Below are 12,528 nucleotides of genomic sequence, written 5' to 3'. Positions count from 1 at the left end.
GTTTAGGAATATATAGGAATCACAGCGCAGGCAAATGCATATCTCATATATAAAAAATAAATTATATTATGAAATAAATTCAATTGTATTTATATGTATATACATCTTTTTTAAATATACATAGTATAATGAGTTTTTATATATAAAATGATTTTTATATTAAGTGATTTTTTTTTCCTGCTATTGACACAATATGAGCAAAAAAATAACTTGAGTAATTATTTATTTTTATGTTAACGATAATTTACATTTACAATGAGAAGTGTCTTGAGTCTAGATTTATTTATAACGATATAAACAATTTAAGCTGTATTATTTTCCATTTTGCTTTTCCGATTCATCAGTTCTGCGCAAAGATGTGGGACAAGTCGAAAGGCTGACACTGTTATATATGCGAGGGCGACGCGCGACATCTACCATAATTGAAAACGGGTTTCGTGGCGTTAGAACGGAGAACTCTTGCACGGTACGATGAATGTGTTATGCGCGAATGCTCGCGTCACCGTGTCCGATTCCCTTCTCGCGTTCCTCTAACAGACGAATTAAAATAAGCTCGCGCGTGGAACACACGCACGTCGCCGGGGCCATTCAACGTGCCCACGAGTCCGGTGATGCTTTTCATGCTTCTTATCCTTTTTCACTTCTCTCGGCAGACCGGCAGGCAAAAGAGAAGGATTGAAAAAAGCCTGGAAACTCGTTGAGCATGGATATTTTACCCGTGTCACGTTGGGCGCTTTTGCGAGGCACTATTCGTTCGCCCTTCGTCGCTTCTGAAAATTCAAGACGCGACTCGCTGGCTCGCATTTTAGCGTGTAGAAATATTCCTCGTAGAATAAGACGACGGAATTATCCATGATTGTTCCTCGATCGTGACTTTTTACAATCGATCACGAGCAATCTGTAGGAAAACTTCGCTTCTCGTATCTCTAAGGATATTTCGGATATCGGTGCTTAATTTTAGTTTCATACGCATCTATCTATCCATTTTGCGACTCAACACTGGCTCCGCAACTTTAACGATTCCCTTCGCGATACGTCAAATTTGGGAGTTTGTTGTTTTCAAAGTGTAACGTCACTAAAAACAAAGTCGGTCGTACGCTGACAAGAAGCGGAATCCGTTAGCAGATCAACAAAGTTGCCAAAATCTCACAATCGATATAAACTGCAAAACGATTGTCTGGCTCAATCTTGGTTGTTCTTCTTGAAACGGAATGCCCCCGTATAGAAGAGACGAGAAATAAGATATCAGATAGCTGACTGCGATTACGGGGAATCACAAGTAGGTCACGCGAAACGGTCCAGCTTTATTCTGTATTCATTGCGACCTTGTGCTCTCTCTTTCTCTCTCTATAGAGAAGTACATTTTGCCTATTTGCAATTTTTGTAAATCCTAGTAAAAGATTCGAATGCTATAGCTTTTTTCACTAAAGCTAGATTAATATTATCTTCCAGAAATTTGATTGCCATGCAGTATTAAGCAATGAATCAATTACGGTTATGATGATATTTATATATCGATAATATGATTTAATTCCATATATATAAATCATTATACGCATCAGTATTCAAATTGCTGTTTATCTTTGTATTTGCCGACTAATATAAATGAATCCGCGGTAACTTATCGTCTCTCTTTGATGTAAACGTCACGGATTTAATTAATTATCCGCGTTGGTTGCGCCGCGCTGCGAAACAAGAACGAGAAGTACTTTCCATGCATTACCATCGTAATTAACTAATTTGCTTTAAAAACTGCTCCCATCGAGCATTCGCCCGCGGAAGTAAATGCGCGGGCCGTACTATCAAGCTAGCGCGCGCTGTAATTTCGCGTATTTCCTGCCGCTGGCAACGACATGAAAATGCAAACATGCCCTCTCACCTCGCTCACCGTTTGTTCTCGTTTATCCTCATTGTACGCGATGACAACGCGCCGCGCCGGCATCACATCCAGCTTCCGGCCTGCACAGTCACTGAATTAGATGTGTCACCTGCGAATATCATTAACGGCCCTTAGGATGCAGCTGCGTTTCTCTCGTCCCCGCGCCGGTTTCCTGCTTTAATCCCGAGATAGACAAACACGTTGCGTTACGTTTGCACGCGCGTTCAACCCGCTCCATTTCATGTCGCCGAAGATCCTATGAATTATATGCTAATAATTCATTTTTTGATTTTATAAATAATCATGCATTGCATTACGAGCTTGCGATCATTGTTTTCATTATAAAAATGTGAATATATTCGTAAATATTAAATCTACAATTATAGACTCGTAAAAAGCTGATATATAATAAAGAGAATCACTCTTTCATATATCTGGATGATTAAATATTAAAAAAAATATATAGTAATTTTCTCTTACATATTTTTATATGCTTTTAATTGTATAAAGTAATTAAAATTGTAACTGTCAGTAAGAATTTGTATAGGAGGTACGACATTTTGTATCGCGTTCGCGCAAAATCGTAGTTTTAAGTGCTGTAGCACTTATTTGTGATCGTCGATGTCGGAGACGTGACAAAAGGGAAGAAGTATAGGGGTTGGCAATTTTATTATACGAGAATCGTTAAAGCGCTATCGCGCGATTAATCTCGCCGCTGCATTTGCGCTTGTGATTCTCGCGACAGACATCGGCTGGCATTACTTGGAAGCGTCATAAATGCGAGGTCAGAATAACGCATCGCGCCACCAACTGACGACATCGTCAGTATTCCTTAAACGTACGACAGATATGACGGACTGTGCACTTCCGATAAGCACTCTTATACGACACGTATCTCTACCGAGACAAATTGCACAAAGCACCGCATAACCGTTCTTCTAAACGATAACTATCTTTTCATGTACGATATATTAATAATTTTTAAATAAGTTGAACTTTTCATTTTTATTTATACCGCGCTTATTATTGCGAGCTTCGGTAAAATTGTTTCGTTATTATATTTAAAAGAATTGTTTGTGATTAGTTTCATTAAATGAAATTATCATAAAATAATAATCGGAAAGGTTTTTTTCGCGAGCGACACGCTCATGGATCGAAAACGAACAATTATCTATGGCACACTTGCGATACCCGATTGGCCATTTGTGTGCCGATAATAATTTTATATCGCCACGTCGATTAAATCATAGTCACTGTAATGGTGCCTGGCGAAGCGAGGCGATCACCTTATAAGCCGCGCGCGCGTCGGAGGGCAGATTCGCGTGCAATTACGTTTGTTTGCCCGGAGAAAAGCGAGGCTCTCCCTCTGTCTCTCTCTCTTTCTTCCCCCTCACGTTCGCGAGGGCCGGTAATCCCGGGTTCCATTAAGATTCCTGGGGGCCACGATCGATCTCCCTCGGAGATACGGGCACGACTTCGACCCTCTTCAACGTCTCGCCGCGGCCCTGCCTACCGCTTCACGGCGCCGCAGGTTCTTCCTCCTCTTCCGTAAGGTAAGGTTTCGCTGACCACGCGGCCTCGGTCGATTCCGCAAACAGCACCGTAGCCTTGTTGCGTTGTTTCAAGGTCAATAGTTTGATCCGGGAAATATCCTTGCGCGGTGGCTATACCTCATTTACGACGGACAGACTTAATGCAATCGAAGGATGGGGGGGAGGTGGAAGTTAAACGTAATGGTTCAACCAGCATTCCGCCGAATCGTTGCCGTGGTCGCTGCTCCGAGATAAATAGGTTGACCCAGCGAATGTTCCTGTCGAGAAGAGAGATCTCTTACGGATAATGATGATAACTTGCGTGTACTCGAGGTAGAATAACCGTTTTTCCATCATGGAAACGTGTTACTCGTGGTGCAAAGTGCCTTAAAAAATATGCATCTTAATTTCTCTTTGATTCAGAAATTTTAATTAAATTCGAATTTTTAAGCTGAATATGCAATCTAAATTTTTCTTTATTTTTTTTTTATTGACGGTTAATTCTTTCTGATTTGCAAGAAGGAACGTTACGATCGTTCAATATGTAGTTAAATGTTAAATAGAAATTTTGCGGCGAGATTATAAATTGTCCACGAGATAGCGAGAGTGCAAACATGCACCTACGCGAGCGATATCTTACACTAAATTCGCTCGTTCGCCAGAGCACAGCTGGGAAATGACAAATTACAACGGACAGATGCTGCGGAGATAAGTAAGGGATGCGGCATCGCGGTAGTAGACACAGCTGAAGTGTCAGTTGTTTTTGCGCGCGAGTGCGACAAATCATTGGTATACATCTGCGCAAATACATTTGTCTCTCGCGTGAAGAACGTGGTCGTGTGATTTATAAATTTTTTCATTTCACGGCGCAATGTTTATGTATCTAGATTGCATCGTAATTGCTTGTCGATTTTAACTTATGAATGCGAACACACAAAAGAAGTTTGCAAGATTCAAGATTTTTTCCGATAAATGTCAAACTTTGCATCTCGTTTCTTATACATATATACAAATTGAATTTCCGATTCGAGACTGTTGCAGTTAATAGTATTATTATTTCCCATAATCAAGCCGAAGATGATTTGCTCATAACAACATATGTAGCCTAAATTTATAAAAGAAGGATAAAAAATATACTGATTTGTTTTTTATGTGCGATGATAATATTGTTCAATGTTTGACGCACAATTTTATGTTTTCTCTCCTTTTACTTATTCTAAATTGCACATCATTAAAAAACTTTTTTTTTTATTTAATAAATTTATCATTTGATAAAGAAAATGATTTTCGTATTATGAGAAAGATTAAAGATACACATGATTTGTATCACTATCGAACGTGTATGCATGGAACAGCATAAAACCATTTTTGATATAGACATAAAACTTCCCAACGTGTAGACATTTCGGCGCCAGTATTTTATTCTCCGCAGAAAGATTTCGTTCAGAGCCAAAACGTTGGAGTAGAAAATATCTGTGTTTTTCCTAAAAACACGTTGATCACGTGCCAACGTCGCGAGCGTCCGCGAAATAGATAAGAATAGTTTTGTTCCACCTGATTTATCTGATATCTAATAATATAGGAAGTCAAAGGTTCTATACAATTCATTATCAAAATTTAATATATATAATTTTTTAGAGAAACATCATTATTCTTGTACTATCAAAATAAAAATGCGAAATCTATATATCATATCATAGGCGAAAATTTTTTCAAATTTTACATTTTATTGTTTATTATATTTAATATCGATAAAAACAAAATAAAATTAAGTAATTTTAATTTGTAATATTATTTTTTATTAAATTCCATTTTTTTTCTTTTTACATATTTTACATATCAAATACTTTCAAATTTCGTCTCTAATTTGTTCCATCATAGATTGTATCTTTTATGCTTTATAAAATACATGGATGCTGTCAAACATTGAATTTAGTGTTTATTCGGATCACACGTCAGTCTTATTATCTCATCAGTGACATCCAATTATCGCCTACCAGAAGGCATCGCGCGCGTCAGATGAAGTTTGACGTTCGCCTCCACACAATCCCATCCGGTTACGCTTCGAAGATTCCTCTGATAGCGCGTTGGTCGGCAAAGAACAATCCGATTACCGGAGACCACGAGAGCTCCGCGGATAGCGGTAGAAAGATCAATCCCTTTCTCGATCTACGTCTAATATAGCCGATAATCTAATACCCCGCTGGTTGTGATGGACCTTTGCACCTTCGTCTTCATTATCCATCCACCACGCCTCGCTCGTTCCGCAAGATCGTTGATCCCTGGCGTGGCAGTGGTTGATCGCTACTGCACAGTATCTCGATACCTATACTTTATAGTTCCTGGAAACCGCCTGCGCGAATACTTCTACCTCATATTACGATTAAAATTCTGAAACGTTACGTGTCTGTCGGTTTGTCTATTTTTGTAAGAAATAATTATTGCCGGACGTTTGCGGAATTTATTGTATGCTTTTCAAACAGAGACTCGCTATCGAGAATCTTTTATTCTTTGTCGAGCCGTTCGAAGCGATCTGATTATTCCATCGCCGATAACGAAGTTCGTAACAAATCAACAAACGTGAACAAAATATTATACGGATTTCTCTTTTAAACAACTCGGGAAACGAGGAAACGATCTCAGCTTTATGCAAATTTTCCAGAGTTAGTTATGATCGCTACGATAAATTCTTGTATTGACAAGAGCGGGTGAATTTCGAAATTCCAAACGGTACAAATAATCATCGTGGTAACGTCGACGCGTCGTGTAGTACCTTTGGCAGCCGTCATCGTGAAAAGTTTTGACATTCCTTATTGCGTTCGCCGATTTAATGGGGTTTCTTCCCTCTCGATAGAAAAGTATTCTTAACGACATTTCCACGAGACACGATATATATACCATCCTCGGATCCGGTTGTGTCGCTTCTGTCTGTCTTCCGGAAAAGTTTAAGGCGGCTTGTCGACGCGGAGGGAGGGAGGGAGGGAGGGAGGGCTTCAAGGGTCGACCGCGGTGGAGATTACGCGACGATTTTAAACTCATTTCGATGTGGGATTTTTGTTTGCCGAGAAAACAACGGACTTCTAGTTCTTCTTTCCCTTCCTTTCTCTCTTCCTCTTTCTGCATTTCTCTATTTATCTCCATCTCTCTCCTCTTACTCTTCCACGGCACGTTCTGTCCTCGAGGCCGAGGATTCGCCAAACTCTTCGACGTTCTTCGGCTCGACTCCGTATTTTCTTTCCCCTCACTTCTTTCGTCGAAGCTAGGGAAACTTCTTACATATTTTATATTCCGCACCGATGTCTCGAGGCCGTGTTCTCGCCACTGCGGAATTAACCGGGGCATTAGTGCTCTGCTCATGGCGCGGACAACGCTTTTTTGATTTATCGTCCGCGCTCCTCTCGTCGTGTCTATTTCGAGAGCGGCTATTCCTTATTCTCACGTACAAGATGCTAAGCGTTTCTTGCTTAACCTTGCCCGGGAGTCGAGAAATGATCCTTTACGTTCTTGTCGGCAGCAGTTAAACTAATACAAGAACTGATGAGTGCAAGGAATGCATTCGCTGACATGTTCCTTTTTATCATAAATGATACGGATTACAAAAATATGTATTAAAATAGAAGAAGTATATAAGAAGCTCTTATATACAGTTGCAAAATGTTTCTAATTGTTTGGAAATATGATATATTTTTTGTTTTACATTTGTCTTTCACATTTTTCTTTTATAAAAAAAGATGTTATATTTTTATTATAATTATAACAAAGTACACATATTAATTTATGGAATTTATGATTTTACTTACATGTAATCTAGCTTTAAATTTAAGCTTTTATTAGCTTTATTTACTAATTACTCTTTATGTTCATTTCATTTTCTATACAAGTATATATCTCTTATTAAGAAAGGGGTAAAATATGTAAAATTTTTATAAAATGAAACAATTAAAAATATAGTTTTGCACATAAAAATTTAACTAATAATTGCAATCGAAGTCTTTTGGGGAATGAAGGTGAATTTCATCTGTTGAGTGCGCGAACCAATTATAAAGTCTTATCCGATCCAGGACTAATCGAATATCGATCCGCGCGTCTCTCCCTGAAACAGGATTTAATTTTACATCCCCGCGAGATATCTGGCCGTAGAGATCATCGGTGGCAGAAATAACTTTTCGCGAACGAAGTGTACGCGAGTTTTATCAGTTTAAGCGCACGGCCAATTGTCGCGTTCGTCTCTCTGTTCGACCATTTCTCTGTTGAGTAGAAATATCGACTAGCAATCCCGCGGGTTAAGTCACGAAATCTGCTATAATCTCGCTCGGAGGAGAAAATGCTGCGCGATCCAAACGCCATCCCACATCTCTCCCGTTCCGCGTGGTGATCTCATTAATTGGTCGAAAAAGTTCCGTCGAGCTTCCAGGCAGCGGGGGCCGCCTGTCGGGAAGCTTTCATCCTCTCGAAGTTCTTTCGCCCTGGAGCAACCTGTCATGGAGCGGAATGCGCCAATAATGCGGCCACGACGTAACGGCCAATCGCAGAGTTCTTCGATCTGCCCCTCGATCCAGCCGTGCAGAAGCTTACTCATTCGTTCGCTCACTCGCTCGTTCGTCACTCGCGATTACAACACACACACACAGTGCACACACAGAGGAACAATGCATACAATTGAAGGAAAGGATGGAACGCACGCACACGCGCGGCATGGCGAAATTAGTCGGCGGTCGATGAAGAACTATTTTTGGTATTTCTAATTCTGGGTGCCTGAAGAGAGCTCCGGGAGCGAGAAGGGAGCGATGGTAGTGAGCGGATGGAAGAGGAGAGAACGAGAGAAGAGAGTCTGGCAGGAACTTTTAAATTGGAGTTTTGACTGGACGCATCGAGACGGACTTAATGTAATCTCGGATTGGCCGGAGGCACGATCTGCCGAGGGTGATTCGAAGGGCGCGAAGGGTGAATTCGGTATCCGCTGACATCGGACCTGCGCACGTCTTTTGATACAAACTCCCTCCCCTTCCCTCTTCATCTTTTTCTGTCCGCACCCCCTCCTCGCTTTCCGTGTCGCTCCCTCAGGCAAAAAAGGGGGATTCGTTGAACGAGACCGATTGACTCCATCGCCCCGATAAAAGGGACGTTGAATCGCGTCAGGAAATTCCGCCCAGCGCGTTTTTCCTGCCTTCGAATTTACCGAAAGGGCAAGCGGAGAGAAAGAGAGAGAGAGAGAGAGAATAAGAGAAAGAGAGTGGTCAAGGATATGTGGGAAGGATTCGCGGAATGGTTATCCAAAGGCTCAACCAGACGAGGATCGAAAAGGACGACTCATTTACGCCCTTCTATAATGAGGTTTTTGTTTGCCTCAGATTTGAAGCAAAGCGAATTTGATAAAACAGAAGCTGCCGATAGAATAACAATGTAAAATACCTTGTCATGTAAAATACCATAATAATTAGAGAGTGCGTAATTCTTGCAAAGTTCTAGCGAAAATAGAAGTAAATTTTTTAACAAAGACAAAAAGTGAAAAATTTTTACATCTTCTATCTTCTATCATTTATAAAAATCCAAGATGCTTTCATCGATCGGATTTATTAAAAAAAAAAAAATATGAATTTAAAATTATATACAATAATAATATGATCGTATAACATTATGAGAACGTATATATAATTCTTTTAGATATAATTTTTATCGAATAATTTTTATTATATTTTTCTTCTTCAATGATTTATAAGAGTGATTTCATAGCTGAAAAATTATCGATATGTATATTGCGATGGACAATAGTAATCATAAAGATATGACTTTTATCGCGTTGTCATATTTTAACGATCCGCCAATAAAATGGTGTTGCCAATCTCTTGAATATCTTCGGCGAAAAGAATTCTCGATTCATCAAAAGATTCCACGTAGCGTTCTATGGACATTTACATTTTTATCGTCGCGATTTATTGGACGATAGCGCAACAGCTCTGTAATTTCTCAAGTAATAAAAATGTAGTAAATACTTCACATTCGCGGAACATGTCAAAACGGGAATTCAGATATCTTTCTTTAAAAAAAATAGACGAAAAGAATGACAGCACAGAATTACAATAGCTCTGTCATGCCTATAAATATTGCACTTTACTTTTGTGGATAATTTAAAGAACACTTTAACTCTGATATTATTCTATTACGATTGTCGCAATTTGCGTTGCAATTCATACTTCAGATTATTCGTCGAATGAACAATGAGATATAGCGGATTGTTAAGAAAAATATATCTAGAAACATCGTTTTGTCTAAACCACGCTTAAGAGCGATAAATCCTGTCCGATGCTCACGCTAGCGAATCGATAATAGCGGTGTAGACTCGCAGAATAATCGCATCTGTCGTTTAAATGAATTTTCATCGCGATAAAGGCAGATTGCGGACCAGCACTTCAGATCGCGCGATAAAGACTAACGACAGTTCGTTAAAAGCCGCCGGCCATATCGCAGGCGTCGATCTCCGTAGCGAAGGCACATAATCGATCGATCGTGCACATGCCCTACCCGCGAATGTATATCGTTAACGTTAACCGATAACTAGATTGACGCGCATTTTTTTAACGATTTCCTGACATGATTAAAAAAGCTTGAATTGCAATTACGTGAAATCGATCGATCAATAAAGGAATCAATCCAGAAAAAATATATATATAAAAATATATTTCAGCCGATTATATATTTTTCCGAACGCGAACTCTACGATTGATCTTATAATCGATCTTATAATCGATTTTTATTTAATTAAAAATACAATAACATCATTTTTTTCAAATATTATTAATTTATATGCTATTTATTGTTGTCAGATTTTATTTTAAAAAATTATGTTCTTTTTTCAGTGCTGTATCCTATCAAAATATTGAGCTAAAACCGCTGCATTTTCACAATTTTCTAATATCCGACTGTAAATACCTTAGCTAGATCTGGCTTACGACGTACAACTCGCGGATATCACATATTAACCTTCGCAAACGACCGCTTCCTCCGCGAATTACGCGAGCGTCGCGTTAGAGCAAGATAATGGTGAATATCTCGTAACGAGATATTGCAAAACTGAATCCACGCGTGGTATCCTTTAGAAGTGCGCTGTTCGAAGACAGCACAATTACCATTAATCGCGACAACGATAACGGACGCCAAATATCTGGTGGTCGGCACACGAGGAGGGTCTCCTTCGACGGACGTCGTATCTTTTCCGCGATCATGAGACAATGGACTCATTTATCGGACTGACCTAATCTACACGCGCCCTCACCAGGTGCGCGTGCTTTTGCTCACCCCGAGATAGATAACGCACTTTCTCCGTATCTATAATTACGGTTACACGCATGACATCAACTTGCGCAAATAATAGCCAAACTGACTCAAAATGCATCCCGAATTATTATCACGATATATTAAATCTTTGTATTCGATAACAATTTTCGAGTTGATATATTCGAAGCAATTTACTGAAAAAAAAAATTTATATTTAAACGAGTAGAGATGAAAAGCAACGATATATTTTAATAAAAATATATGTATACATATAATTTTATATAAATTTTTATTAAAATTAATTTAATATTTAATTAATAGATAATAATTTAATATTTAATTAATGAATAATAAATTAAAATTAATTTGTTTTTTAAATATATATAATATATATATAATATTTTTTATGGAATTAATTTTTTTTAAACATTATTATTTACATTTTTATCTCTATTAATATATAGAATAACCGATAAAAATACATGCAATAATTTTTAATGATAAAACGATCGCGTCTTTTTTTTATATGTTCTAAACGTAAAACAAATATTACATAACAGCATTGCACACATACAGTTGTTCTTAAATAAGCCATATTATAAATGATGATATTATTCTTTAACTATGCAAAGCATAGACTTATCATCGCCTTATGCTCTTAACGATGGGAAATGAGCCCCGTAAACAATAGCCCGCGACGAAAGAGGCAAGAGGCAAGATGAGAACCGTGACGATTAATCATCGTTAATCATAATCACGTCACAAAGTAGCGTGATAAACGTTCCTGCTAATGTGAAAATCTAGTATGACATAGGCGAGGCGATTTATTGTGATGGGATGTTATTATCAAACTTGGGAAATCCAAGTCAGCCAAATACATATAGAAGAGCAGAGAGGACACGCGACATAGCGCTTATACGGATAGTACTATCGCACACTATTAGTAAGGATATCACTCTACCTGCGCCTTTTGATAGCGATTTCATTCACCCTCCGTTTCTGCTCATCCCGCGCTTACTCTAACTCTCCTCCATGCTCCCCCGGAGTTAGCAATTAACCCAAGTGCAGGATTCGCAAAAACGGATTTCGCGGAAGCGTGGCGTTAAATTAACGTTTGTCGATTCTGATTGTTGGGCCGACCATCCCAATTGGAAATCGTAACTCGAAAAGTCGATTAAATGTTCGTCTAGCGATGACATAAGCTTCTACTATGCGATTCTTCTTCCAATTGATAAAAAGTGTCATATAAATAAATAATAAAAGATTATTAGTACAAGTTGTGCTAATATAATGCAATTTTCGTGTATCTAGAATTTGACGTAAATAAATAATTTGTGCACAAAAATATTATTAAAGTAAATTATGAGAGAGGTATTATAAGGTAGGAAAAAATGAATTATTAGATATATTTTAAAAAAATCTACATGCCACATTTGGTGCAAGTTTTGTGACATGAAATTCAATAATGTGTGTTGTATTCAATAATATGTGCTCCATAACTTTTCTCGAGTTATTTATTTTCTCCTGTTCAATATAGAAAAAATATAAAGATGTTACCAACGGATCTCCATTTGTGCTGAAATATTAATATTTTGGAAATGTCAAGAGAGAGAAAGGGAATATATAAAAGGATGTGGCACCACAATTGTGAGCGCTGTTTTTGTGTATCTATGAAAGATAACATCACTTTGACGAATCCGCGTAATCCATATTCCAGCGAGACAACTCAAAGACTCTACTCCTTCCTCCTTCCTCTACACATGAAAGATATATTACATCGGGCCGGATTTTGGACACGATCATTTACTCACCGAGAGAATTCCAAGATTTCACGGGAATGAA

General features: G+C 38.4%; 1 protein-coding gene across 8 annotated transcripts in view; it reads left to right on the top strand.

Moving 5' to 3' along the window:
• LOC126849571 (Krueppel-like factor 6) overlaps positions 1 to 12,528 on the top strand; it is a 307,018-nt gene that overhangs the window by 232,221 nt on the left and 62,269 nt on the right. The window lies entirely within an intron of this gene.

Source organism: Cataglyphis hispanica, chromosome 5 (genome assembly GCF_021464435.1).
Source record: "Cataglyphis hispanica isolate Lineage 1 chromosome 5, ULB_Chis1_1.0, whole genome shotgun sequence".
Classification (NCBI taxonomy): domain Eukaryota; kingdom Metazoa; phylum Arthropoda; class Insecta; order Hymenoptera; family Formicidae; genus Cataglyphis; species Cataglyphis hispanica.
This window is presented reverse-complemented; position numbering and strand designations above follow the sequence as displayed.